Below are 27,951 nucleotides of genomic sequence, written 5' to 3' on the forward strand. Positions count from 1 at the left end.
GGAGTAATAGTAGTAGATGCAGAATCGTTCCGGTCTACTTGATACGGATGTGATGCCTATATTTTGCCTTAGATATCGTCATAACTTTGCGCTTTTCTATCAATTGCTCGGTAGTAGTTTGTTCACCAACCATATTAATTTCTATCTTGAGAGAAGCCTCTAGTGAAACCTATGGCCCCCGGGTCTATTTTCCATCATATAAGTTTCTGATCTACAATTTTAGTTTCCTATTTACTTTCTTTGCAATCATTTACTTTCTGTTCAATAAATCAAAAATACCAAAAATATTACTTTACCGTTTATCCATCTCTATCAGATCTCACTTTACAAAGAACCATGAAGGGATTGACAACCCCTTTGTCACGTTGGGTGCAAGTTGGTGTTTGTTTGTGCAGGTATTCAGTGGCTTTCGCGTTTTTCTCCTACTGGATTGGTACCTTGGTTCTCAAAAGCTAAGGGAAATACTTACTCTACTTTGCTGCATCACCCTTTCCTCTTCAAGGGAAAAACCAACGCAAGCTCAAGAGGTAGCGGCGGCCACCTTGGATCCATGGTCACGGCTTAGTGTTAAGGAAGTACTTTTCGACGATGCCTTCAAAAAGGAGCAAGACTGATTTTGGAGTTTTTGTGAGAATGTTGAATAAGCAATTCCTGTGGTTGCATTTTGGGAAGCATTTAGGAACTGCCTTTTTCATAGCAGCATCATGATCTGTTATGACTAATTTTGGAGATTTTCCACGCATGTATTTGAGAAAAGTATTGAATAGCCACTTGAATGTTTCTGTCTTTTCATCTTGTATGACACCACATGCAAATAGACAATTGTCTCTGTGACCATTTACTCCCACAAATGGTGCAAACTTCAGACTATACTTGTTTGTCTTGTATGTTGTGTCGAAGCTCAGTAGATCATCATATTGGTTGTGGTTCCTCATTCCAGATCCATCTACCCAAAATATATACATCACATTATTTTTCAAGATCTATTTTTGAATGAGTAGAAGAACAATGGATCTTACGTTTTTTTTCTTTTCAAAGAATGAAACCACTTGCATCATGTCATTGAGACTGTACTCTCTCCTCATCTTGGTCCCCATGTTGCTAATCTATTTTTCTATGTTAGGCAACGAAGATAGGCCTCTTTCTGGTTGGTATATATGTTTACCCTTTTGCAAGTTCTGATCAAGTCTTTGTCTTGTTCACTCATATATTTGTCTGACTGTAGGGACCTCACTTCACCTGGTGGATGAAGTTCATGATTGTGATCAATGATGAGCCTTTTCACTGATGACCCACAATTATAGGGGATCAATTGTAGCTCTTTTCGATAAGTAAGAGTGTCGAACCCAACGAGGAGTAGAAGGAAATGACAAGTAGTTTTTAGTAAGGTAATGTCTGCAAGTGCTGAAATTGTAAGTAGCGAGTAGTTTGATAGCAAGATAATTTGTAACGAGCAAGTAACGATAATAGTAACAAGTATGCATCAAGGTAGCCCAATCCTTTTGAGGCAAAGGACAGGCCAAAACGGTCTCTTATGATAAGCAAAGCGTTCTTGAGGGTACACGAGAATTTCATCTAATCACTTTCATCATGTTGGTTTGATTTGTGTTCGCTACTTTGATAATTTGATATGTGGGTGGACCGGTGCTTAGGTGCTGTTATTACTTGAACAAACCTCCTACTTATGATTAACCCTCCCGCAAGCATCTGCAACTATGAGAAAAGTATTAAGAATAAATCCTAACCATAGCATTAAACTTTAGGATCCAATCGGTTCCTTATGGAATAGCACATAAACTGGGGTTTAAGTTTCTGCCACTCTCGCAACCCACCATCTAATTGCTACTCCAAAATGCATTCCCTTAGGCCCAAATATGGTGAAGTGTCATGTAGTCGACGTTCACATGACACCACTAAGGGAATCACAAAATACATACTATCAAAATATCAAACACATATCAAGCTCACATGATTACTTGCAACATGATTTCTCCCGTGACCTCAAGAACAAAAGTAACTACTCACAAATAATAAACATGCTCATGATCAGAGGGGTATTAAATAGCATAATGGATCTGAACATATAATCTTCCACCAAATAAACCATATAGTAATCAACTACAAGATGTAATCAACACTACTAGTCACCCACATGCACCAATCTATAGTTTCGGTAACAAGATTGAACACAAGAGATGAACTAGGGTTTGAGAGAAGATGGTGCTGTTGAAGATGTTGATGGAGATTGCCCTCCCCAAGATGGGAGAGTTGTTGGTGATGATGATGATGATGATTTCCCCCTCCGGGAGGGAAGTTCCCCCGGCGGAATCGCTCCGCCGGAGGGCAAAAGTGCTACTGCCCAAGTTCCGCCTCGAGACGGCGGTGCTCCGTCCCAAAAGTCTTCTCCTTATTTTTTTTCTAGGTCAAAATGACTTATATACCAAAAGATGGGCACCGGATGTGGGCCGAGGAGGCCAAAACTCACCAGGGCGCGCTTGGGGGCCTGGCGCGCCCAGGTGGGTTGTGCCCACCTGGTGGCCCCCCTCTGGTAGTTATTGGCTCCAATATTTCTTATATATTCCATAAAAAAACTCCGTCAAGTTTCAGCTCATTTGGAGTTGTGCAGAATAGGTAGACTGCGTAACTTTTCCAGGTTCAGATTTCCAGCTGCTGGAATTCTCCCTCTTTGTGTGTTCCTTGCAAATTATGAGAGAAAAGTCATTAGAATTACTCCAAAAAGAATTATTATGGATAAAAAAGTTATAAATAACCGTAAGAAAACATGATGCAAAAATGGACGTATCAACTCCCCCAAGCTTAGACCTCGCTTGTCCTCAAGCAAAAACCGAAATCGAAAAACATGTCCACATGCTTTGAGAGAGAGGTGTCGATAAAAACAAAATATGGACATAGAAGCATCATGTTGATTATTATAACAGCAACAAATTAAACATAGGACTTTTATCACAGATCTTGCATCATATACTTCCTATGAATAAGTAACAGTTCATCACATAATCGAAGTATAAAGCAAAAACTCTATTAAAAACCAACAAACCATGTTCCCAGTCAACTTTGCAACTACAATTCATCATCTTTTCAGGAAGAGTCACATGTCGGAGCCTTTTAAGCAAGTCCACATACTCAACCATCATATAGTCTTCTATGATTGCTAACTCTCACCTTGTACCCATGAGCAAAACGTTTCAACCGGACACATAGAAAGATAGGGGCTTATAGTTTCGCCTACCAACATACTCACCTCAAGGGTGATGTCAACAATAATAACTCATGCTATCTATATTCAATTGGACATATGTGCCTAGATCTTTCCTCACCACATGATGCTTGTCAAAAGAGAAAATAAAAAGGAATAGAAGGAAAAACTTTGACTCTTTGCATAAAAGTAAAAGATAGGCCCTTCGCAGAGGGAAGCAGAGGTTGCCATGCACTTATTTTTTTGCATGCTCAATCCCTTAGTGCAAGAGAACGTCATGTTGTATTTCCCCTTAAGATGACAACCTTTATTATGCAGTCTGTCACTTTTATTCTTTGTCATCCAAGTTCGTACAACGCTCAATTTTCTCTTACACTAAATGATCTCACATATTTCGAAGCAATTTTTATTGCCTTTTTGCACCGATGACAAATTACTTGAGGGATCTTGCTCAATCCCTAGGTAGGTATGGTGGACACTTGAAAACGATTTGGGTTTAAGGGTTTTGGATGCACAAGTAGTATCTCTACTTAGTGCGGAATTTTTGGCTAGCAAAGATAGGGGCAGGCACCACATGTTGAAGGATCTATGACAATATGACTTCTATGTGAATATAAACAAACATAAACCATTAAGTTGTCTTCCTTATCCAACGTCAACAATTTTGGCATATAATATTTTGATGAGGGTTCACAATCACAAAAGATTTCTAGGATAGTATATCTATATGTGAATCTTCTCTTCCCTTATTAATTCTTTCATGAGTTGCATCATTGACTAATGCTATGTTTGTCAATCTCTAATAAAATTTCCTACTTATAATTTTCCTTATGTGGTGCTATCACCTACCATAGGATTAGTATATAATCTTATTGATCTATTTCCTTTCTTTTCTCCTTTTCTTTCTTTCTTATTTCTTTTATTTTATTTATTTGCAACATGAAAGTAAAGAAAGCAAAAACTCAAATTAAACTTTATTATATAACTTGCACACGATTACAATGATAGATCACTAAGCGAACTCTCAAATAAGAAGGGATCAAACTAAACTTTATTTCATCTAAAGCAAAATGATCGAACTAAGAAAAGTAGAAGCAAAAAGATAGTGGGATGATACGATACCGGGGCACCTCCCCCAAGCTTGGCAGAAGCCAAGGGGAGTGCCCATACCCGATACTCGGTTCTCCTTTGGTGGTGAAGATGATGGTGGTGATGAAGAAGGTAATGGTGGTGGTGAGAAGATAGGGGATTTGCCCTTTGCTTCCTTCAGCTTCTGACTGAGAGTAAAATTCTCCATCATTAACTCGCAATTATCTATCATTAACTCGTGCCTTCCTGATTGATTGCTTGACGTAGGGTCCAAGTCCTCTGGATCATGTTCGTTCTAAAAATCACGTTCCCGAAGGTTTCATTCCGTTTGGACTCAGTTTGATATTCTTTTTCTGTGAAACCCTAAAATAGGCAAAAAAAACAGCAATTCTGGGATGGGCCTCCGGTTAATAGGTTAGTCCCAAAAATAATATAAAAGTGTATAATAAAGCCCAATAATGTCCAAAACAGGATATAATATAGCATGGAACAATAAAAAATTATAGATATGTTGGAGGCGTATCAAGCATCCCCAAGCTTAATTCCTGCTCGTCCTCGAGTAGGTAAATGTTAAAAATAGAATTTTTGATGTGGAATGCTACTTGCCATAATTTCAATGTAATTCTCTTAATTGTGGTATGAATATTCATATCCGAAAGATTCAAGACAAAAGTTCAATATTGACATAGAAATAATAATACTTCGAGCATACTAACTAAGTAATTATGTCTCTTCAAAATAACATGGCCAAAGAAAGTTATCCCTACAAAATCATATAGTCTGGCTATGCTCCATCTTCACCACACAAAGTATTTAAATCATGCACAACCCCGATGACAAGCCAAGCAATTGTTTCATACTTTTGGTGTTCTCAAACTTTTTCAATCTTCACGCAATACATGAGCGTGAGCCATGGACATAGCACTATATGTGGAATAGAATGGTGGTTTGATACGTCCATTTTGCATCATGCTTTTATATCGATATTTATTGCATTATGGGTTGTTATTACACATTATGTCACAATACTTATGCCTATTCTCTCTTATTTTATAAGGTTTACATAAAGAGGGAGAATGCCGGCAGCTGGGATTCTGGGCTGGAAAAGGAGCAAATATTACAGACCTATTCTGCACAGCTCCAAAAGTCCTGAAACTTCACGGAAGTCATTTTCAGAATATATAAAAAATACTGAGCGCAAGAAGTTCAAAAGGGGCCACACCCTGCCCATGAGGGTGGGGGCGCGCCCTACCCCCTGGGCGCGCCCCCTACCTCGTGGGGCCCCTGGTGGACCTCCGATGTCCATCTTCTGCTATATGGAGTCTTTTGATGAGGAAAAAAAATCATAAGCCAGCTTTCCGGACGAGACTCCGCCGCCACGAGGTGGAACCTTGGCGGAATCAATCTAGGGCTCCGGCAGAGCTGTTCTGCCGGGGAAATTTCCCTCCCGGAGGGGGAAATCATCGCCATCGTCATCACCAACGATCCTCTCATCAGGAGGGGGTCAATCTGCATCAACATCTTCACCAGCACCATCTCCTTTCAAACCCTAATTCATCTCTTGTATCCAATTCTTGTATCCAAGTCTGGAATTGGTACATGTGGGTTGCTAGTAGTGTTGATTACTCCTTGTAGTTGATGCTAGTTGGTTTATTTGGTGGAAGATCATATGTTCAGATCCTATATATGTATTAATAACCCTCTGGTTATGAACATGAATATGCTTTGTGAGTAGTTATGTTTGTTCCTGAGGACATGGGAGAAGTCTTGCTATTAGTAGTCATGTGAATTTGGTATTCGTTCGATATTTTGATGAGATGTATGTTGTCTCTCCTCTAGTGGTGTTATGTGAACGTCGACTACATGACACTTCACCATTATTTGGGCCTAGAGGAAGGCATTGGGGAGTAATAAGTAGATGATGGGTTGCTAGAGTGACAGAAGCTTAAACCCTAGTTTATGCGTGGCTTCGTAAGGGGTTGATTTGGATCCACATGTTTCATGCTATGGTTAGGTTTACCTTAATACTTTTGTTGTAGTTGTGGATGCTTGCAATAGGGGTTAATCATAAGTGGGATACTTGTCCAAGTAAGGGCAGTACCCAAGCACCGGTCCACCCACATACCAAATTATCAAAGTACCGAACGCGAATCATATGATCCTGATGAAAACTAGCTTGACGATAATTCCCATGTGTCCTCGGGAGCGCTTTTCTCTATATAAGAGTTTGTACAGGCTTGTCCTTTGCTACAAAAAGTATTGGGCCACCTTGCTGCACTTTATTTACTTTTGTTACTTGTTGCTCGTTACAAATTATCTTATCACAAAACTATCTGTTACCTATAATTTCAGTGCTTGCAAAGAATACCTTGCTGAAAACCGCTTATCATTTCCTTCTGCTCCTCGTTGGGTTCGACACCCTTACTTATCGAAAGGACTACGATAGATCCCCTATACTTGTGGGTCATCAAGACTCTTTTCTGGCGCCGTTGCCGGGGAGTGAAGCGCCTTTGGTAGGTGGAATTTGGTAAGGAAACATTTATATAGTGTGCTGAAATTTACTGTCACTTGTTACTATGGAAAGTAATCCTCTGAGGGGCTTGTTCGGGGTATCTTCACCCCGACCAGAAGAGCAAAGAGTTGCTCCTCAACCTATTGAACCTACTGAAAATGAAAATGTCTACTTTGAGATTCCTTCGGGTATGATAGAAAAACTTCTAGCTAATCCTTTTGCAGGAGACGGAACAATGCATCTTGATGAGCACCTAATATATGTGGATGAAGTTTGTGGATTATTAAAGCATGTAGGTGTGCCCGATGATGTTATTAGGAAGAAGGTCTTCCCTTTATCTTTGAAGGGAGATGCATTGACATGGTATAGGCTATGTGATGATATGGGATCATGGAACTACAAACGATTGAAATTGGAATTTCATCAGAAGTTTTATCCTATGCATCTTGTTCATCGTGATCGCAATTATATATATAATTTTTGGCCTCATGAAAGAGAAAGCATCGCTCAAGCTTGGGGGAGGCTTAATTCAATGTTATATTCATGCCCCAATCATGAGCTCTCAAGAGAAATGATTATTCAAAATTTATATGCTCGGCTTTCTGATAACAATCGCACCATGCTTGATACTTCTTATGTTGGCTCTTTTATGATGAAGACTATTGAATTCAAATGGGATTTATTGGAAAGAATTAAATACAACTCTGAAGATTGGGACCTCGATGAAGGTAAGGAGTCAGGTATGACACCTAAGTTTGATTGTGTTAAATCTTTTATGGATACCGATGTTTTCCGTAAATTTAGCACTAAATATGGACTTGACTTTGAAATAGTAGCTTCTTTCTGTGAATCTTTTTCTACTCATGTTGATCTCCCTAGGGAGAAGTGGTTTAAATATCATCCCCCCATAGAAGTAAAAGTAGTTGCACCTATTAAAGTTGAAGAAAATACTGTCACTTATAATGATCCTATTGTTCCTACTCCTTATGTTGAGAAACCACCTTTTCTTGTTAGGATAAAAGATCATGCTAAAACTTCAACTGTGGTTCGTAAAAGCAATATTAGAACCTATACACCTCATGAGCAAGTTAAAGTTGAACCTAATATTGCTATTGTTAAAGATCTCTTGTCTGATAATATTGATGGGCATGTTATTCATTTTTATGATGAGACTGCTAGAATTGCTAAACCTTGTGCTAAAGATAAACATAGACCCGTGGTAGGCATGCCTGTTATTTCTGTTAAAATAGGAGATCATTGTTATCATGGCTTATGTGATATGGGTGCCAGTGCCAGTGTTATACCTCATGACTTATACAAAGAAATTATGCATGATATTGCACCTGCTGAGATAGAAGATATTGATGTTACAATTAAACTTGCCAATAGAGATACTATTTCACCAATTGGGATTGTTAGATATGTTGAGGTCTTGTGTGGGAAAACTAAATATCCTGCTGATTTTCTTGTTCTTGGTTCCCCACAAGATAGCTTTTGTCCCATATATTCGGTAGACCCTTCTTCAACACAGTTAATGCTAAGATAGATTGCGAAAAAGATGTTGTTACTATTAGTTTAGGTGATATGTCTCATGAGTTTAATTTCTCTAAATTTCTAGACAATACCATGAAGAGGAATTGCCGAGTAAAGATGAAATTATTGGTCTTGCTTCTATTGCTGTGCCTCCTAGTGATCCTTTAGAACAGTACTTGCTAGACCATGAAAATGATATGTTTACGAATGAAAGAAGGGAAATAGAGGAAGTATTCTTTAAACAGGAACCCATCCTGAAACACAATTTGTCTGTTGAAATCCTAGGGGATCCTCCTCCACCCAAGGGTGATCCCGTGTTTGAGCTTAAACCGTTACCTGATACTCTTAAATATTCTTATCTTGATGAGAAAAAGATATATCCTTTTATTATTAGTGCTAACCTTTCAGAGCATGAAGAAGAGAGATTATTGAAAACTCTGAAGAAGCACCGTGCTGCTATTGGATATACTCTCTGTCGGTGTACTAGAGTAGGGATACCCTAGTATCCCGAACTTGTGCACGGGCAGTCGCAGCATCCCGCGGCAAGGCTTGCCGGGTGACCGCCAAGGTCCTCCGTGGTTCCTTTGGAGCCATTCAAGAACAAAGTATCCAAGCTAAGGAGACAAGACCCCGGCAAGAGGAGCTTGTCGGGAAGGCCAACCAAGGCACCTCAAGACCACGGCAAGAGGAGCTTGCCGGGAAGGCCAACCAAGGCATCTCAAGAAACTTGCCACGACGCGTCGCACGTCCCGGCAAGACCCAGCGAGCGACAAGCTCCCGGGCGCGACAAGACAACAACCGCAGCAAGGCGCTTGCCGCGGCAAGACACCACAGTGCCCGCGCTCTAGCACATCCACCAACATGTCGCTCTGGGACCCTTCCAGGCGTACGTGGCGGGAGGCTGTGCAGCTTGCGATGCGCGGTGGCAAGCGGCGCTGACAAGATCGCCATCGTGGCGAGCGGTGGCGTCCCTGACGGTCCCTTTTGCACTGTTTAGGCAACATAGACGGGCATTTAAGGCCCTTGTCCCCTGCCGTCAGGGTTAGGTATGATACACTGTAGCAGGTAGCTGTACCTACCGCAGCACCTTTCCATTTTTACCCTTTGCCTCCGTTGCCACCTGTTGGTGACCCCTTGAGCATATAAAAGGAGGCCCATGTGCAACGTAGAGGGGGGTTCGAGAACACTCACGCTCGGTCTCGTTAGCTGTTGGTGTGTACTGTAGCACTCCCCGCTCCCGAGCAAGAAATCAATACAAACCACAAAGCAGGAGTAGGGTTTTACGCATCCGTGCGGCCCGAACCTGGGTAAACTGCTCGCGTGCTTCGCCTCGATCCGCTCTTTGTGCGGCCTCCGCCCCCGCCGAACCGAAAGGGACTCGGCCCGCCGGTCCCATAGGTGCTCGTGGATCAGTCCCCCGACATCTTTGGCGTGCCAGGTAGGGGGCGTCGAGGTTGTGTGAACCAGATCCGTTGTTTACGCGGGCTGGATCTTCATCACCTTCATCGACATGCCGCCGAAGAAGAAGGCTTCGGAGGCGGCTGCTCCGTCCGCCCCGCTACCACCAGAGCAAACGGTTGATGGGGCGGACGCCGGCGGAAGAACGGGCGTCGACGAGGGAGCTCACGGTGCTGCCAGGTCCAAGGACAAGGTTGCGCTGCCCATCGGTGGCGTAGCCGGCTCCCACAATGACCGGGCGCACTCCAAGACCTCAGCGTCCGTACATGCACCGCGCCCATCTCATGAGGCGCGGGACCGGCAGCGTCATGGTGCTCACGGTACCATGCGTTTGCTGGACCAAGAGAGAGCTGGTGGATCTTGGAGTGCTCAAGACCAGCATGCACCCCAGCATGCTGGCACGAGCGAGGCATGGTCACCTGGACGGGATATTGCTCCTTCTAACATAGTTAGAAGTCCGAGCATATCCCGCTCCTCGCACCGTTCACCACCACCACCCGCCACTGCAGCAGAAGCTTTGGCGCGAGCTCAACTGCTCCTGGACTACCCTCCAACAGCAGACAAGAACGACGACTGGAGGGCCACCATCCAGAGTCTCATCGGCTTCGCCAACGGCGACACTCAACGGCAGCCGAGCACGTCGCAGCCGCGGCAAGTCAGCCAGGCGCGAGCCGGTGGCGACAAGACCGGTGGGGGTGCAACTACTGTGCACTCTCCGCCCCGAAGGCCAAGATCGCCGACTCGCCGGATCCACCTTGACAGCGACTCCACCGCGTCATCAGATCCACGAGCTCGCCGCGATCAGCGCCAAGTTCTTCACGAACGACAGCAAGAAGACGCTCGTACTCGCATCGAGCACCGAAGAGAAGCGCGACGTCAATCAGACCAGCGCGCTGGGCCCTCTGTTGACATGCATGCGCCAGGGGAACCAGGCGACTTGCCTTACGCGGTAGGTTGCCCTGCGTTCACTCGTGAGCTGCGGCAAGTCCAGTGGCCCAGCATGAAGAATTTCAAGCCAGACGTACCAGAGAAGTACGACGGCAAGTCGCATCCGTCGGAGTTCCTCAGCATCTACACCATCGCGGTGCAGGCTGCTGGGGGGCGGGACGACAAGATCCTTGCCAACTACTTCCCACTGGTGCTCAAGCCCAACGTCAGGTCCTGGCTCATGCACTTGCCGGACAACTCCATATCCTCCTGGGCAGACCTATGCCATCAGTTTGTCGGCGCCTTTACAGGCGGCCACAAACCTCATGGCCAAGAGAGTGACCTTCATCTGCTCGCTCAGAAGGAAGGAGAGCCCCTGCGCAAGTACATTCAGAGATTCAGCCGTGTACAGCACAACATCCCAGATGTCCACCCTACCGTGGTCATCAGCGCGTTCCATCAGAACGTGCGTAACCGCAGGATGCGGGAGGAGATGGCGATGTGCAAGACCAGAGACGTCAGTGAGCTGTATGCCCTGGCCGACAAGTGTGCACATGCTGAGGAAGGGAGGAAACTCCCTGGAGAGAATGCAGGAGCAGGAGGATCTGACAGCGAGGATGCTGCCCCGGCAAAGAAAAACCGGCGGCGGAACAGGAAGAAGAAAAGCAAAGATGTGCTAGTCGTTGAGCAGTCTGGCAACGAAGGTGGCGCCAAGAAAGCCAAGGTTGGTAGCTCCGGCAAGGAGATTGCCGCATGCACCAACTGCCAGGCTGTGGCGGTCGCCGACAAGCAGGACAGCACCGACAAGCAGTACTGCAAGATTCACCGCACCAAGGGCCATGACCTCTAGAGCTACAAGAAGGTCGAGCAGCTTGTCCAGCAACAAAAAGCTGAGTACAAGCGACGAGACAAGGAGAGGGCCCAAGGAGGCGCTGGAGAATCTGGCAAGAAGCGCGCCGGCCGGGGAGGACGCCGCGGCAAGGCCAAGCAGCGGCAAGGAGACAGACCTCCCCGCGGCCGCAACAAGGATGAAGATGACGACGACGATGACATGGATGATGTCGAGACCAGTGAGCAGGAGTTCCAGAAAGCCACAGAGGTCTTGTGCGTTGACGGCGGTGCTTCTCTGCATACTTCGCACCGCCAACTCAAGCAGTGGGTGCGGGAAGTCAATGCAGCAGAACCACCTGTCGAGTCACGCAAGCTTCTGAAATGGTCTAGCACACCTATCATCTTTGACATTGAGGACCACCCTGATCGCACAACTGCGGTCGGATGCTTGCCGATGTTGGTTTCACCAACTATCCGCAACCTCAAGGTCACTAAGATGTTAGTTGATGGCAGGGCCGGCTTGAACCTGATCTCCTCCGCTGTACTCCAGAAACTCCAGATCCCTAATAGCGAGCTTGAAGAGACCGGCACATTCCAAGGAATCAACCCGGGAAGGAGCAAGCCGAAGGGGAAGGTCACGTTGCCAGTAACATTTAGCAGCGAGCTGAACTTCAGGACTGAGAGAGTCACCTTTGACGTTGCCGATATTCCATTGCCTTACAATGGGATACTTGGCCGTCCAGCACTCGCCAAGTTCATGGCAGCCTCTCACTACGCATATAACATGCTGAAGATGCCAGGCCCGATAAGCGTCATCTCTGTCCCTGGCGACAAGAAGGATGCTCTTATCTGCGCCGACAAGATCTACCGGGAAGCGGCAGCCGCAATAGACTGCAAGTCACTTGCCGTTGAAGCTCCCGGGGGGAAGAAGAAGACCAAGTCCGGCAAGAGTTCTGATGCCCACTCCGGCAAGCGCACCTCTTCGAAGTGCTGCGCTGCCGTCGAGGACGCACCATCGAGCTCCACCGGCAAGTGTAAGAAGACAATGGCAGCTCCGCCAGAGACGAAGAAGGTGTCCGCCAAGGAGGACGGCACTGGTGGTACTTTCACCATCAGTGCTACTCTTGACCCTAAATAGGAAAGCGCGCTCATTGCTTTCCTGCGGGCGAATGTCGACGTGTTTGCGTGGCAACCGTCTGACATCCCCGGTGTTCCCAGGAAAGTAATTGAGCACCACCTTGCCGTTTGTCCTCATGCGCGGCCCGTCAAGCAGAAGGTCAGGAAGCAGGCAGTGGAGCGCCAAGAATTCATTGCAGAAGAGATCAAGAAGTTGGAAGCAGCAGGCCTTGTCAGAGGAGTGCTCCATCCTACATGGTTGGCCAATCCTGTAGTCGTGCGCAAGGCAAACGGGAAATGGAGACTTTGTATCGATTTTACCGATGTTAACAAAGCTTGTCCCAAAGACCCATTTCCTTTGCCGCGCATTGACCAGATTGTTGACTCCACGGCCGGATGTGATTTGCTTTCATTTCTTGACGCATATTCAGGATACCATCACATCTTCATGGCAGAAGAGGATGAGGAGAAGACCGCATTTATTACTCCATGTGGCACGTACTGTTTCATACGGATGCCTTTCGGATTAAAAAATGCTGGCTCAACATTTGCAAGAGTAGTCCATGTCGCTCTTGAGCCACAAATACACAGAAATGTGGAAGCATACATGGATGACATAGTGGTCAAGAGCAAGGACAAGGCAACTCTGATCCAAGATTTAGACGAGACCTTTGCAAATCTGCGCAAGATCAGCCTCAAGCTCAACCCAGAGAAGTGTGTGTTTGGAGTCCCCTCTGGCAAGCTTCTCGGGTTCTTCGTGTCTCAGCGGGGAATTGAAGCCAATCCCGACAAGATCAAGGCCATTGAGCAGATTGAAGCACCAAAGCGCGTCAAGGATGTGCAAAGACTTGCCGGTTGTGTGGCTGCTCTCAGCAGGTTTATCTCTAGGTCTGCTGAGCGCGCCCTGCCATTTTTCAAATTATTGAAAAAGGCAGGTCCAATGAAATGGACTCCGGAAGCGGAGGCTGCGCTGCAAGACTTGAAGAGATACCTTTCCTCCCCTCCAATACTTGTCGCACCTAAGCCACAAGAGAAGTTGCTGCTGTATATAGCGGCAACCAATCAAGTGGTTAGTGCTGCGTTAGTGGCAGAGAGGGAGGCAGATGACGAGCCAGCAACCAAGGCAGGCGCATCCAGCGACAAGTAGGGGGCTTCCCTGGCAAGCTCTGGTCCCGACAAAGATGGATCTGCGCAGATGCGCGAGGAGATACAGAAGAAAATGGTGCAGCGCCCAGTTTACTTTGTCAGTTCCCTTCTGCAGGGGGCTAGGTCAAGGTACTCTGGCGTGCAGAAATTGCTTTTCGGCCTTCTTATGGCCTCGAGAAAGCTGCGCCATTACTTCCAAGCACATGAGATCACAGTTGTCACTCGCTTTCCGCTGAAGAGGATATTACAGAATCCAGAAGCGACAGGCAGGATTGTTGAGTGGGCACTGGAATTGTCAAGCTTTGGCCTCAAGTTTGAGAGCACTTCAACTATCCAGAGTAGAGCATTGGCAGAATTCATAGCAGAGTGGACGCCAACACCAGATGAAGAAATTCCAGAGACGAGCATCCCCATCGATGAAGCAAGCAAAGAGTGGCGGATGTACTTTGATGGTGCCTTTTCGCTGCAAGGCGCTGGCGCTGGCGTGCTGCTTGTCGCACCCGCCGGAGAGCACCTCAAGTACGTAGTCCAGATGCACTTTCCCAAGGAGCAAGCAACAAACAATACTGCGGAGTATGAAGGCTTGCTTGCCGGTCTCAGGATCGCGGCAGACCTTGGTATCAAGAAGCTCATTGTCAGGGGTGACTCACAGCTTGTCGTCCGCCAAGTAAACAAGAGCTATCAGAGTCCGTTGATGGAAGCCTACGTCGACGAAGTGAGAAAGCTAGAAGAGCACTTTGAAGGCCTACAGATGGAGCATGTTCCGAGAGCTCAGAACGCCATTGCCGATGGCCTATCAAAGTGCGCCGCACTTAAGTTATCTGTGGAACCAGGGATCTTTGTGCTCAAGCTGACTCAACCGTCTGTAACGCTATCAACTGGACAGAACAAGAAGAGGAAGTTGATTTCTGGTGACTATTTGCCGGCAGAACTCCCCGAAGCCGCCGCCAAGAAGGTCCCCAAGATCAACGCCAAGAGTGCTGAGGAGCAGTCTGCTCCGGCAAGCCCTAGGGTTTGTTCCGTTGAAGCAGAAGCTCCCGACAAGTTTTGCTCTGGCAAGCTTGCCGGGGAACGTCAAGCTCCGGCAGAGCCTCAGGTTCTCGCCGTAGAAGCGGATGTTCCCGCAGCAGCAGATTTGCCTTTAGTCCTTGTTGTCGAGCCACAAGCTCCAGCATGGGCACAGCAGATTGTCCATTTCCTTCAGACAGGAGAACTTCCCGACGAGCAAGAAGAAGCGGAAAGAGTAGCCCGCAGTCAAGTATGTACCAGTTTGTCGACAAGACACTGTACAGAAGAAGACTCAACGGTGTGAAATTGAAGTGTATTCACCGGGAAGACGGACAAAAGCTGTTGGCAGAGATACATGGAGGCATATGTGGACACCACATTGGCGCAAGAGCACTTGTCGGCAAAGCATTCCGGCAAGGTTTCTTTTGGCCGACAGCCCTCCAGGATGCAACTGCACAAGTAACCAAGTGTGAAGCGTGCCAGTTCCATTCCAAGCAGATACACCAACCAGCTCAAGCTCTCCAGACGATCCCTTTATCCTGGCCATTTTCGGTCTGGGGGCTCGACATCCTCGGCCCCTTTCCCCGAGCAGTCAGGGGCTTTGAGTACTTGTACATCGCAATCGACAAGTTCACAAAGTGGCCGGAAGTGGAACCAGTGAGGAAGGTGACCGCACAGTCAGCAGTCAAGTTCTTCAGGTCGATTGTTTGCCGCTTCGGGATCCCTAACAGGATAATCACCGACAACGGTACGCAATTCACGAGCCGCACCTTCATGAAGTATGTCCAAGATCTTGGCGCCAAGGTCTGCTTCGCTTCTGTTGCTCACCCGAGAAGCAACGGTCAAGCGGAGAGGGCAAATGCTGAAGTGCTGCGCGGGCTCAAGACCAGAACTTTCGACAGGCTGCACAAGTGCGGAAGAAACTGGATCGAGGAGCTGTCGGTGGTTCTTTGGTCGATCAGGACGACGCCAAATCGAACCACTGGCCAGACACCTTTCGCTCTAGTCTATGGAGCAGAGGCAGTTCTCCCCACAGAACTCGTATACGGGTCACCTCGAGTGCTCGCTTATGATGAGCTCGAGCAAGAGCAGCTGCGACAAGATGACGCGCTGCTCCTTGAGGAGGACCGTCTTCAGGCTGCTGTGCGAGCTGCTCGCTACCAGCAAGCTTTGCGCCGCTACCATAGCCGCAAAGTTAACGCCAGAAGTCTCGAGGAAGGCAACCTTGTTCTTCGGCGTGTTCAGTCCGCCAAGAATTCCAACAAGTTGACGCCGAAGTGGGAAGGCCCTTACCGGGTGAAACGAGTCACTAGGCCTGGCGCTGTCCGCCTTGAGACCGAAGATGCCATTCCGGTGAGCAACTCCTGGAACATTGAGCATCTTCGTAAGTTTTACCCGTAAGGCGCGGTTGCCGGAACCTGTTCCGGCAACCACCTTTTGTACAAGTCTTGCCGCTGTTGCATGTAATCCTTTGTACAAAGCCGGGCGCAGACCCCGTGCATAAGTAAAGCTCATGTGCTCCGCACATTTTGTCAATTTCATGATTTCTATTTTTTTTGCATGAGTTATCTGACACTTTGTGCAGCACATACTCCCCGATAAGCAGTAACGAGCCATAAGGCTCCATATCTATATTTTCTCTTCTTTCTTTTTTCTCAAGGAAAGGAAGGTTCCCTCGCCCACAAGTTTGCCGGGGGAAAAGGAGAAGATAATGGTGTGGACCAGGCGTCGTTCAAGAAAGTTTCGCCTTGCCGGGAAGCAAACAACAGAAAAGCTAAGTTGCCAAAGTTTGAGCAATCAGATTTTTTAAAATTTAAGTTATCTCCCTTGAACGATCGCACTTTGTATGGAAAACCTGTGCGTGGAGGAACCAACTCGTAGCTAGTTGTGCCCTTACTTTGTTTCGAGTCCGCTCAACAACTTAAGTGAGCTGCAACTAGTTGCGACAAGGTTTCTTGTCGGTAGCGGCACCGCCAGCAGGCTGCTGACGTCCCGCACTCAGTGCTCGCGGCTCAGGTGCCTGCACCGGCAAGTTCCCTGAAAGCGTAGGGCAAAAACATACAAAGGGAGGAATCAAGTAAAGGGAATAACATTGCAATCAATACCTAGAATAGAGTTATATTACAAAGATAGCTTGTCGCGGCTCTAATAGATTGTTTTCATAAACATGACAAACAGCGACAAGAAAAGAAGAAATGGGCGGCCTAATCTACGCGATCGCCCTCGATCCTCTTGATCCCGCTCACCTTGTCCATAATGGGTGTGACAAGGGCCTTGAGCGCCTCCAGATCGGCATCCGGCGGCAGGGTCTTGAGGACGTTGGTGAGGTTGAGGCCCGGATTGCGGAAGGCCACCTTCACCAACACTTTCTGAAGAGCTCCCGCGCAGATCTTGCGCGACTCGTCGGCCAGCTGCTTTGGGACCCTCTCCCGGGCCGCTGAAGGGCCGTCGCCACGCCCTTGAAGAACAAGACGAGCTTGGCGCTGGGTTGGAGGTTCTCGTCGGAGGGATACCCGAGATCTTCCATCCCCAGCTGCGCCAACTCCCTGTCAATGTCTGTGGCGGCATTCACAAGACTTTCTGTCCAGTGCTCCACGGTCTCCCTGAAGGCGTTTTGGGTGGCGGCAACACTCTCTAGCAGCGCCTTGTCGGCCTTGATTTCCTCCTTCAAGGCCGCCTCCTGCTTCTTGGCGCCGTCCAGCGTCTTGGTCAAAGCGGACAGCTTCAACACAAGATCTGCATTGTAGTTCTTGGCGGCGCTGAGCTCCTTGCCCTTCTCGGAGAGATCAGCCTCCAGCCGCGCCACCTTCGTCTCCAGCTCCTCCTTGGCGGCCTCGGAGGCGGCGGCAGCGTCCTCTGCTTGCTTGAGGGCTCCGCCGAGTTTTTCCTCGCGCGCGGCAAGCTCCTCCTCATGGGCATCAAGATTGACCTTCCGCTGCGCCAGCTCGCCCTCCTCTGTGGATAGCTTCACAGCGGCAAGCCGCTGTTGCTCTTCGACTTCGGCCTTCTCAAGGAAGAAGACCTTCTGCGCTTCGGCGAGCTGCTCCCGCTCCTCCGCCAGGGACCGGAGGGCTTCCCGGTGGAAACCCCCGAGCTCTTCCGCGCGCTTCTCGATGTCTGCTCCCGCCTTCGCGACAAGCGCCTCGCGGGATTCTAGCTTGGCTTGCCGCGCGCGGTAGAGCGACAGCAACTTCCGCAGCAGCCGCTCCTCCTCAGGCTCGTTGCTGCTGCTGCTCGGCGCGTCAACTAGCGTCAGCCCCACGGAGGCGAGCACCTAACCGTCGAAGATCTCTCCCTCGACCGGCGCCCTGGAGCTTGATGCCCAGGGGAGGTTGATGAAGACGCCTTCGCCAGCCTTCAAGTAGACGCCTGGCTGGGGCTCTTCGGAGCCTGGCGCTGCGGCAGCGGCGGACGGGTCGGCGGTCGGTGCAGCACCTAGCGCTCCTGTGGCCTCAGGGCCGTCAGTGCGATCGCCAGACCCCTCGCCAGTTGCTGCGGCGGCAGCCTTGGCGGCCTCTGCGCCGGCGGGATCGCCAGCACCGGCCCCTTCGTCGGCGGCGACCTCGGTCTCCATCTGCTCCGCAGCGGATGGGTCTGACGGCCGGAAAGGGGGAGGGGGCGGACGTTCCGCATTTCCGAATAAAGAAACCACCCACGATCTCTCCCACGACGCCGCATTCAACGCGTGCCGTTCGGGGAGGGCGCGGTGGATACGGAGTGACATACGGCGTAACTTAGGCCGCGCGTGCCCGTGCCCTGTTTTGGGCCTGGCCCAACAGCGCTCGGCACCGTGTATGGCCCAGGCCCGGGGGCTCCTGTCGGTGTACTAGAGTAGGGGTACCCTAGTATCCCGAACCTGTGCACGGGCAGTCGCAGCATCCCGCGGCAAGGCTTGCCGGGTGACCGCCAAGGTCCTCCGTGGTTCCTTTGGAGCCATTCAAGAACAAAGTATCCAAGCTAAGGAGACAAGACCCCGGCAAGAGGAGCTTGCCGGGAAGGCCAACCAAGGAACCTCAAGACCACGGCAAGAGGAGCTTGCCGAGAAGGCCAACCAAGGCATCTCAAGAAACTTGCCGCGACGCGTCGCGCGTCCCGGCAAGACCCGGTGAGCGACAAGCTCCCGGGCGCGACAAGACAACAACCGCGGCAAGGCGCTTGCCGCGGCAAGACACCACAGTGCCCGCGCTCCAGCACATCCACCAACGTGTCGCTCTGGGACCCTTCCAGGCGTACGTGGCGGGAGGCTGTGCAGCTTGCGGTGCGCGGTGGCAAGCGGCGCTGACAAGATCGCCATCGTGGCGAGCGGTGGCATCCCTGACGGTCCCTTTTGCACTGTTTAGGCGACACAAACGGGCATTTAAGGCCCTTGTCCCCTGCCGTCAGGGTTAGGTATGATACACTGTAGCAGGTAGCTGTACCTACCGCAGCACCTTTCCATTTTTACCCTTTGCCTCCGTTGCCACCTGTTAATGACCCCTTGAGCATATAAAAGGAGGCCCGTGTGCAATGTAGAGGGGGGTTCGAGAACACTCACGCTCGGTCTCGTTAGCTGCTGGTGTGTACTGTAGCACTCCGCACTCCCGAGCAAGAAATCAATACAAACCACAAAGCAGGAGTAGGGTTTTACGCATCCGTGCGGCCCGAACCTGAGTAAACTGCTCGCGTGCTTCGCCTCGATCCGCTCTTTGTGCGGCCTCCGCCCCCGCCGAACCGAAAGGGACTCAGCCCGCCGGTCCCATAGGTGCTCGTGGATCAGTCCCCCGACACTCTCAATGATCGTAAGGGCATTAGTCCCACACTATGTCAAAACAAAATAAATTTGGAGAAAGATGCCAAACCAGTTCGTGATCACCAACGATGGCAGAATCCTAAGATTAAAGAAGTGGTAAGAAAGGAAATACTAAAGCTCCTTGAGGCAGGTATAATTTATCCCGTTGCTGATAGTCAGTGGGTAAGTCTTGTCCATTGTGTCCCTAAAAAGGGAGGTATTACTGTCATTCCTAATGATAAAGATGAATTGATTCCGCAAATAATTATTACAGGTTATAGGATGGTAATTGATTTCGGCAAATTAAATAAGGCTACTAAAAAGATCATTACCCCTTACCTTTTATTGATCAAATGCTAGAAAGATTATCCAAACATACACATTTTTGCTTTCTAGATGGTTATTCTGGTTTCTCTCAAATACATGTGTCAGCTGATGATCAATCTAAGACCACTTTTACTTGCCCGTTCGGTACTTTTGCTTATAGACATATGCCTTTTGGTTTATGTAATGCACCAGCTACCTTACAAAGATGCATGATGGCTATGTTCTCTGACTTTTCTGAAAAGATTTGGGAGGTTTTCATGGACGATTTCTCCGTCTATGGATCCTCTTTTGATGATTGCTTAAGCAACCTTGATCGAGTTTTGCAAAGATGTGAAGAAACTAACCTTGTCTTGAATTGGGAGAAGTGCCACTTTATGGTTAATGAAGGTATTGTCTTGGGGCATAAAGTTTCTGAAAGAGGTATTGAAGTTGATAAAGCTAAGGTTGATGCTATTGAAAAGATGCCATGTCCCAAGGACATCAAAGGTATAAGGAGTTTCCTTGGTCACGCCAGTTTTTATAGGAGGTTCATTAAGGACTTCTCAAAAATTTCTCGGCCTCTGACTAATTTATTACAAAAAGATATACCATTTGTTTTTGATGATGATTGCATAGAAGCATTTGAAATACTTAAGAAAGCATTGACCTCTGCACCTATTGTTCCGCCACCTGATTGGAATTTACCTTTTGACATTATGTGTGATGCTAGTGATTATGCTGTAGCTGTTGTTCTAGGGCAAAGAGTTGATAAGAAATTAAATGTTATACAATATGCTAGTAAAACTGTAGACAATGCCCAGAGAAATTATGCTACTACTGAAAAAGAATTCTTAGCAGTTGTATTTGCCTGTGATAAGTTCGGACCTTATATTGTTGATTCTAAAGTAACTATTCACACGGATCATGCTGCTATTAAATATCTTGTGGAAAAGAAAGATGCTAAACCTAGACTTATTAGATGGGTTCTCTTGCTACAAGAATTTGATCTGCATATTATTGATAGAAAGGGAAATGAGAACCCCATTGCAGACAACTTGTCTAGGCTAGAGAATGTTCTTGATGACCCACTACCTATTGATGATAGCTTTCCTGATGAACAATTAAATGTCATAAATGCTTCTCGTGCTGCTCCATGGTATGCTGATTATGCTAATTACATTGTTGCTAAATTTATACCACCTAGTTTCACATACCAGCAAAAGAAAAAGTTTTTCTATGATTTAAGGCATTACTTTTGGGATGACCCACATCTTTATATAGAAGGAGTAGATGGTGTTATTAGACGTTGTGTATCTGAGCATGAACAGGAACAGATCTTACGCAAGTGTCACTCTGAAGCTTATGGAGGACACCATGCTGGAGATAGAACTGCACACAAGGTATTGCAATCCGGTTCTTATTGGCCTACTCTCTTCAAGGATGCCTGTAAGTTTGTCTTGTCTTGTGATGAATGTCAAAGAATTGGTAATATTAGTAGACGTCAAGAAATGCCTATGAATTATTCACTTGTTATTGAACCATTTGATGTTTGGGGCTTTGATTATATGGGACCTTTTCCTGCCTCCAATGGATACACACATATTTTAGTTGCTATTGATTACGTTACTAAGTGGGTAGAAGCTATTCCAACTAGTAGTGCTGATCATAACACCTCTATTAAGATTCTTACAGAAGTTATTTTCTGAGGTTTGGAGTCCCTAGATACTTAATGACTGATGGTGGTTCACATTTTATTCATGGAGCTTTCCGTAAAATGCTTGCTAAGTATGATGGTAATCATATAATTACATCTCCTTATCACCCACAGTCTAGTGGTCAAGTAGAATTGAGCAATAGAGAACTCAAATTAATTTTGCAAAAGACTGTTAATAGATCCAGAAAGAATTGGTCCAAGAAACTTGATGATGCATTATGGGCCTATAGAACTGCATATAAAAATCCTATGGGTATGTCTCCGTATAAAATGGTCTATGGAAAAGCATGTCACTTACCTCTCGAATTAGAACATAAGGCTTATTGGGCTATTAAAGAGCTCAATTATGATTTCAAACTTGCCGGTGAGAAGAGGTTATTTGACATTAGCTCACTCGATGAATGGAGAACCCAAGCCTATGAGAATTCCAAATTGTTTAAAGAAAAAGTTAAAAGATGGCATGACAAAAGAATACAAAAGCGTGAGTTTAATGTAGGTGATTATGTATTGTTATACAACTCTCATTTAAGATTTTTTGCAGGAAAACTTCTCTCTAAATGGGAAGGTCCTTACGTTATCAAGGAGGTCTATCGTTCCGGTGCCATAAAAATCAACAACTTCGAAGGCACAAACCCGAAGGTGGTGAACGGTCAAAGAATCAAACATTATATCTCAGGTAATCCTATAAATGTTGAAACCAATGTTATTGAAACCGTAACCCCGGAGGAATACATAAGGGACACTTTCCGGAACGTTTCAGACTCTCAAAAGGAATAGGTATGTGGTACGGTAAGTAAACCGACTCCAAAACAGTTCTAATGGCAATTTTCTTCCGTTTTGGAATATTTAGAAAAATAGAAAAATAAGAAGCAGTCCGGGAAGGACACGAGGGTGGCTTCGTGGGCACCTCGTGCGCTCTCCGGACTCCGTTTTCTTGCACGATACGTATTTTGGTCGGTAAAAATTCATTATATCATCTCCCGGAGGTTTTGACTCCCGTATCACGCAATTATCCTCTGTTTATGTTTCGAGTTGTTACTGCTACAGATTAGAGCAAGATGTATTCGCAAGAGTCAGTCGAGGAGAGCCGGGTGTCTCATCCGGCACCGAGATCAATGACAAACAACAATGTTGACCACTTTGGGCCAGTAACGGAGGAAGAGATGGAGGCTGATTTGAAGAGGATAGATGCCATGGAGGAGGATCAAGAAGTCACTTCCCGCTTAAGAGCTGGATTCACAATGCGGGAACTGCAGAGCTCGGCTATCCCAAACTCGGTTATCCCTTCCAATGTTAGATTTCTTTCTTATGAGAATATGAAAAAGAGAGTCACTGGTTCTCCCGCAGCTATGCAACACCCTTGGGTGCAGGAAGCTTTGGCTGTTACAGGAAAACTTCGAAAGGAAATAATGGACCTCAAGCAGCAAGTCAATAAGCTCGAGGAGGAGAATCGTATCCTGAGGGACATCATTGCCAAGAATATCACATCACCATCCCCGAAAAAGGAAACATAATCATAAGGGTATGGGCACTCCCCTTGGCAACTGCCAAGCTTGGGGGAGGTGCCCCGGTATCGTATCACCATCACTTTTATCTTTACCGTTTTTCTTAGTTCGATCATTTTGATAATATCTTGATCTAGTAGAATAAAGTTCTTAGTATGATCTAGTTGTGAGTTTTGCTTTATGATCCTTCTATGTAATCAAGTCCGTGAGCTATATATATAATAAAGATTAGTGTTGAGTCAAGGGCTTGATTATTTTGCCATGATCTTGAGTGAATAAAACAAAAGAGAAAGAATAAAAAGAAACAAAGAGATCATATGGACCTTATGGAGAGTAATGAGCTCACATAGAAAGAGTATGATGAATAAAAATTGTTGAGAGTTGACAAATATAGTTTTGGTCATCGTTGCAATTAATATGAAGTAATAAAGAAAGAGAGGTCTTCACATATAAATATACTATCTTGAACATCTTTTATGATTGTGGGCACTCATTAAAATATGACATGCTAAAGAGTTGATGTTGGACAAGGAAGACAACGTAATGAGTTATATTTTCTTACATCTGAGATAAATTATATTTTCATAGATCATCCAACATGATTGAGTTTTTCTTTCCCCCTCATGCTAGCCAAATTCTTTGCACTAAGTAGAGATACTACTTGTGCTTTCAAACACCCTTAAACCAGTCTTGCCATAAGAGTGCACCATACCTACCTATGGATTGAGTAAGATCCTCCAAGTAAGTTGTCATCGATGCAAGCAATAAAATTGCTCTCTAAATATGTATGACTTATTAGTGTGGGAGAAAATAAGCTTTATACGATCATGTGATACGGAATAAATAAAAGCGACGGACTGCATAATAAAGATCCATATCACAAGTGGCAATATAAAGTGACGTTTTTTCGCATTAAGATTTTGTGCATCCAACCATAAAAGTGCATGACAACCTCTGCTTCCCTCTGCGAAGGGCCTATCTTTTACTTTTATCTCCTACCTTGCATAAGAGTCATGGTGATCTTCACCCTTCCTTTTTAAATTTTATCTTTTGGCAAGCACATCATGTTGTAAAGATCCTAGTATATATGGCTAATTGGATGTGAGTTTTCATGAACTATTATTGTTGACATTACCCTTGAGATAAAATGTCGGGAGGCAAAACTATAAGCCCATATCTTTCTCTGTGTCCGATTAAAACTCCATACCCATAAGTATTGCGTGAGTGTTAGCAATTGTGAAAGACTATATGGTAGTTGAGTATGTGGACTTGCTGAAAAGCTCTTATATTGACTCTTTCCTATATTATGATAAATTGCAATTGCTCCAATGACTGAGATTATAGTTTGTTAGTTTCCAATTAAGTTTATGATTCATACTTGAAATTGTGATTGAATTGTTACTCTAGCATAAGAGATCATATGACAATAATTATAAAAGTTGTCGTTTTAAGAATGATCATGATGCCTTCATGTCCGTATTTTATTTTTATCGACACCTCTATCTCTAAACATGTGGACATATTTTTCGATTTTAGCTTTCGCTTGAGGACAAGCGAGGTCTAAACTTGAGGGAGTTGATACGTCTATTTTACATCATGCTTTTATATCGATATTTATTGCATTATGGACTGTTATTACAATTCTCCATCGATTGGAACCTAGCTAAAACTAAACAAGTGAAAATGCCCGGGCTGCAGTGCCGGCGCAAAAGCTTCAGAGAGATGTAAGGGGCACTCGCATTAAACGAGATATAGTCATCGCATGGTCGAATTGTCTACAGTTTTCTTTTTTGAGACAACGAAGTGTCCACAGTTTGCACAGGGACGACTGCATCCAGCGATAATGGGCCAACCCATTTTACTGCTACGATGTGGGTTTCCATTCCGGTTTTGGGAACTTTGGGAAGGTGTGTGAAGTAGTTTTTTTTTCTGCTGTTTTTTTCTTTTTATCCTTTTCTTTTTAGTTTACATTTTTTTGTATTACTCTTCAGGTTTATTTTGAAAAATGTTAAGAAATTTAAAATCTTTGTTTGAAACTTTTAAAATGTATTGGGTTTATTTTTAAAAATGAGATTTTAATGTTTTCCCAAAAAATATAAATTTAATAATTTTCATGTTTTCAAATATTGTTCAAGGATTCTAAAAATGTTCATAAATTTCTAAAAAAATCTTTTTTCGAATTTTGTTTACAAATTCAAAAAATGATTGTGTTGTGTTTCGAGAATTAAAAAAATGTTCGAAATAGAAAAGGAAAAACAAAAAAATCGATCACTACAGTAGCCAGATCGCGAACTGAGTGTGGCTCAATGTTTAGATTCCTTGCGGTGGAAACAGCCGACCAGCTTAGGTCCTTGCTTGATACTGGTGAATGTTTTTCCAAGATTTATTTTGATGCTCATTCAATGGAAGGAGACATTTGAATTGACTACGAGTCGCCTGTGATGACTTTGTTGATCTCAAGATGTTGTGTCGGCTCTTAAAAGGAGCTGATAGGGCGAGTGTGTGCATGTGTTCTTAGGTATTATTGTACGTGCTTCGCGCCGTAACCCAAGTCTGCTACAGTAAAGGACTGCTATAGTGCCAACAGCCGTGTTACATTGAAAACTTTGCTACAGTTCCGCGTGCTGCGCCTACTAGGGCCGGCCCAGTCGGGCTCCTATCTGTGCGTCACTTCTCTATTTGCCGCATTCTGCGTTTTTTGCACCAGTTAAATTAGTCAGCACTCACGTGCCCCTCTCACGTGGGTTGGCTCAACGCTAACTTCCTTGGATTGATTTTATGGTTGACCAGTTGGCCATTGACCATTGCCCTTTCATAAAAAACAAAGATTTGAAAAGTTCATTGGTTTGCAAAAAAATATTTGTGATTTTGACAAAAAGTTCATGAATTTTAAAAAAACATACTTTTCAACAAAAAAGTTATTGATCTTGGATTAAAAAATTGTGAATTTATAAAAATCATGTATTTGAAAAAAAAATTGTGATATTTGAAGTTAATTTTTTTAAAAAAGGTTCAAAAATTTCAAATTATTTCCTGATTTGAAAAATATTTATGGAATTTTCTAGAACCTATGGATTAGAAAAACATTCATGGATTTTTAAAAAGCCTGCCATGTTGGAAAAAGATTATGAATTTAAAAAAGGTTTGTGGATTTGAAAAATAGTCCATGATTTTTTTATTCACGCATTCAAAAAATCAATCATGGATTTAAAAACATACAAAAAAGAAAACAATAAACAGAAGTAAAAATAAAAATGGAAGAGAGAAAGGAAAAATAAAAATAAAACAAAAAAGGAAAAAGGAAAAAATCTAAAGAAAAATAAAAAAATTAAAAGCCAACAAAACCTGTCCCGAAAAGAACGAGAGAACAACCAAGGAAAAGGTCCCAAACCGGGGGAGAAAAACTATATGGGCCGGCCCACTGTGGACGATAGGGAGCTTTAAGCATTGTTGCTTGGAGAAGGAGGAAATTATAAAGTGGTCTTCAAAGAAATGCAAACCTAACTAAATTATGGACTTCATAATCTAGTTAGGTTTGCATCTTCTTTAGATGAGGGTGTCTACTTCATAGATTATGGACTTCATAGTTTGAGCCTCCCGCTCCCATGTCCCTGGCCAGTCGTGCCCCCGGCGGCCGCCCATGCCAACGCCTACTCCGGCGACGCTCCGGCCGGCCGCTGCCGAGTTTCTCCGCCTACTCCCTGCTTGTGCATTGTGCCATCGAGCGCCTGCTCCATCGTTGACTTGTTTACGATTGACCTTCAGAATCAACCCAACAACTGCAAGTATGGGGTATGTAGATGATAATATACGGGGACTTACAAAATATTTTATGGGATCTATTCAGTGTGTCTTTTTCAACCTATACTACAAATTGAAGTGTTTGATCACTTTTACGGATCTGTCAGAGATGCCCTAACCGGCACAAAAGACACTGAATAGTTGTTGTTTTTGCTGGTTGTTGTTTTTTGAGATAGCTTACCAGGCTTGCTGCCTGGTAAAAGGCACCGAATAGGAAATGGCTATGTTCATGCCGGCACCGAACCGAACGGGCGTCGGCACGAGCGAGCAACCCGTGGCCGTGGACGAAAGCCACTACGGTGGTGCTGGTGCGTCCTAGCAACACGAGGTTTGGTGATGTTTCAATATATGGAGTGAATTTCATTTTGTTACCCCATAGGTCCATGTTTGTGTGCATCTTTTTGGTGCAGAAGCCGGGAGTTTCAAAGTTTTTTTCTAAAAAAATAGTTTCTAGTTTTTTTTATGACATCATTTATCCCATTTAGCAGGCTTATCACGTTTTTGCCTAGTTTAAGTAAATTTGTGCCACTGTTTACCTTTTTTAAAATTTCCTCCCCATTTTTTACCTCTTTTAATTTGTTTGCCACTCCTTTATACTCCCCTAAATTGTGTTGGATCACAGCAACATACTCTGCTTCGGTTAGAACATCTCTAGCAGACCCCGTATAAAGCCGCGGCCCGTAAAATAACCGCCAAAATACAGATCGGCACGAAAAATCATGCCCGACCATACACTGTAAACGCGTCCGACCCGTAAAGATCTCCCTCAATCTTTAGATTCACGGGGTGGGAGGCCGACTCGAGCTCGGCCCCTACCCATAGCGAGATTTGGTGCGAAGAAAATTTCCGTGTGGCCGTTCCCGCTCCCCCACCTCTTCGATGCCATTGCCCCCGCCACCGCCCACTCCGGTGCATCTTCCCCGGTAGTTCTTCTCTGCCATGGAAGCCTCCCAGCCGTCCCCCGTCACCGTTGAGGTCGCGCACGCGCAATCCCCTCCGGCGGATCTCGTCGCCGGCCAT

General features: G+C 45.7%; 1 pseudogene; it reads right to left on the bottom strand.

Moving 5' to 3' along the window:
• Window positions 1-554: 554 nt before the first annotated feature.
• LOC147963993 (protein FAR1-RELATED SEQUENCE 5-like) lies at window positions 555-27,951 on the bottom strand (annotated as a pseudogene).

The sequence above is a fragment of the Triticum urartu genome, chromosome 6A, assembly GCF_056163025.1.
Source record: "Triticum urartu cultivar PI428250 chromosome 6A, HENAU_Tu73, whole genome shotgun sequence".
NCBI lineage: Eukaryota > Viridiplantae > Streptophyta > Magnoliopsida > Poales > Poaceae > Triticum > Triticum urartu.